This window comes from Pteropus alecto, unplaced genomic scaffold (genome assembly GCF_000325575.1).
Source record: "Pteropus alecto unplaced genomic scaffold, ASM32557v1 scaffold155, whole genome shotgun sequence".
NCBI lineage: Eukaryota > Metazoa > Chordata > Mammalia > Chiroptera > Pteropodidae > Pteropus > Pteropus alecto.
Window position 1 is genome coordinate 175,077 of NW_006438113.1, and position 2,919 is coordinate 177,995.

Below are 2,919 nucleotides of genomic sequence, written 5' to 3' on the forward strand. Positions count from 1 at the left end.
GCACTAGTCAAGGAGTGCAAATCATTCCAGCCTCTTTGGAAATGTTAAGGAGAACATATCAAGAGCCTTGAAAAATGTCCATGCCTTTTGACCCATTAATTTCACTTCTGGAAATCTCTTCTAAGGAAATAATTTTAAATACAGAAAAAGTTCTCTGCATAGAAGCTCATTGCAGAACTACATAAAATAGGTCTAGAAACATCTAAATATGCCACAATAGATGATGACTAAGGACACAGAATGGGTCTAGTCACTGGACTATATGCTCCTTAGGGACAGAGACAGTGTCTATTTTATTTACCACTGTCTCCCCAGCACCCACCATGTGTCCAACTTATTTATTGAATGAATAAAAATTCTTACATGGTTAAGCAAAACAAAATATAAAGTATTCCCTAGATATTATATATAAATATGCATACACTGACAGTATTATCTAACCATGTTAAAAAAATAAAACAATACTATATATTTTTAAAAACTAAAGAAATGACTCCTCAAAATGTAGTGATTTTCTTTGGGTGGTAGAACATGATTTCCTCTTTCATTTTAGTATTGTGTATTTTGCATATTTTTAATAATGAATACATTACTTTCATAATGGAAAAAAAAACTAGCTAAAGTCATTTCTTGAAAAAGGAAGGGCTAGAGTTAGACAAGATTTAAGCTCACACTACCAGGATTTGATAAGGCTTTGCACCTACTGAGGGTTCCCAAACAGTCTTTGAGGGTGTGAGTCTCCAATTCCAGCACTGGCATTCTTCTGAAGATGGGCTCCTCTCACTACAAACAGGGGTCAGTTCCTTAGCTGGGCCAGAGAAGAGAGATACTGTTCAGAGGAACCAGTGTTCACTGCAGCATTTTCTAAACTCTTAATTACTGTCAAAAATAATATCCAGCAAGACTGACTGAAAACTTGATGATACAGTTCTAAGTGAAACAGAGCAGAATACAGATGGACACGTTCATAAGAATGTAACTATGCAAACTGTTCATTTGGCAAATATTTATTGAAGGCACAAAAAGACTTCAGAAGAAATATGTCTAATACAGCCAGAGATGAGACAAACAACCAAAACTGAATCCCCACTTTTGGCAATTCCATTTTAAAGTCATATCTCCAAAACTAGGATTCCTAAATGTCTACCCCAGATCCCACAGTGGGTATCTTCTGGTGCACATGGAGTAGCTCTAGGCTCCAGGGCAATCTGTTTCCTAGTGCAGAGCTTCTCAAACTTGAATGTGTGCACCATTAACTTAGAGATCTTGATAAAATGCAGATTCCAATTCAAAAAGTCTGTGGTGGGATCAGAGATTCTGCATGTCTAACAAGCTCCAGTGATACTAAGGCTGCTGGTCTTCTGAAGACACTTTGAGCAGCAAGTTCCCAGGGTGCTTAGCAATGGGCAGTCCCAAGGGTCATTATGAACTGGGAACAGGAGACAACTATTTAGCAGGCTGTGTCAACCTAAGCAAGGTGAGGGGAGCACAGAAGACACTCAATGAGGCTTCCACCCACTACCCCAATACCTAATGCCAAGCACCTTCACAAGATGCAAAGCCTGGTACCCTGATCCTCAAGCATGCCAGCACCCTGAAGTACTCTTTTCCTCAAGTATCTTGACACCAGTGGAAGGAATGATGTGAAGCAAACTCCAAGCAATTGCGTGAGATCTGGAGGGACCTGAGACCCCCGATTCCTTGGGGAGCTTTGTCAATGACATCTTGTTGGATGGTTCTTAGGGCCTGGGCTTTGCTGGCAGGTGGTTATCTGGAGCAGCCAGCAGCAAATGGCACCAGAAGACAAGCACGATCTGCATCCAAGAAAGTTACTCAAAGGAACAGAATTGGAGATATGACCAAAACCTGGGACAAAACAAACAGCTCCAAGAAAGGAACTGGTGGCAAAAAGAGCACTTGTCTTAGGAGTTGGCTGCCTAGGTTCTTGGTCTGTTCAATCTTCTGCTGTCTGGCCCTTTGCCAGATCCCCTGTGTGGAACCAATCCCAGGAGCTCACAGTGAGATCCCTTGAGGGTTCTGGGTACCTGAATACCCTGCCCTGGGAGACCATGGTGGATCCAGCCACTGTCTACTCTGCAAGAGGGTGAGTAGGTCTAGCTCCGGGCCTGGACATCTCATCCAAGGTGGCCCATGAGCAATCTTGACATTTCCTTCCCTGCAAAAGAAAGTCCACACACAGATAAAGCCTTGGATCTGGTTCGGCATCCATAAGATTGGGCTATGACCTCTATGGTGAGATATGCACACTCATTGAGGCCCTTTCTTCATTTTCCCTGGCTGACTGGAGGAAGGGAGACCCCCTGCTCCTTCCAGTCAGTATCCCATTAATCCAGACTCCAAGTATTCCCTGCTCCTGCCACTGCTGAAGGCCATTGGGAGGCCCAAAGTCATGAGGAGGCTTTGGAGGAATCATAGCATATCTCCTAGAGAAAGTCAGTTCAGTGGTCAGAGTGAGGAATGAAGGAGGCTGGAGTCACAGCTTTGAGTACTGTAGGCCTCGACAGTGGGTCAACACTGGAGAGGGTTGCAGAGTTCCTGGCCAGCTACCTTGTCAAGAGAGGACTTGGGAGACAAGGAAGTACAGGCAATAGTGGGTAGCTACAGCAGCCTGGGTCCTTCCCATGCTGGATGGAGCATGGCTCAGGGCACCTTTCCTTGGTTAAGCATTCAGCAAGGGCATCTTTCCCATATGTTTACTATGACAAAGCTTCCTGGAGTTCTCTCCCTGCACCAGGGCCTGTCTGAGGCATGGAGGACACAGGATCTATGACAATACAGATGTCACCCTCAAGGTGCTCACAATCTTTTCAAGAGGAGATACTTGCAGGTGTATTTCCATACAAGGTAACAGATGAAATGAAAGAGAAAAAGGATGGAGTAAGGTGTGAATCCTGGAAT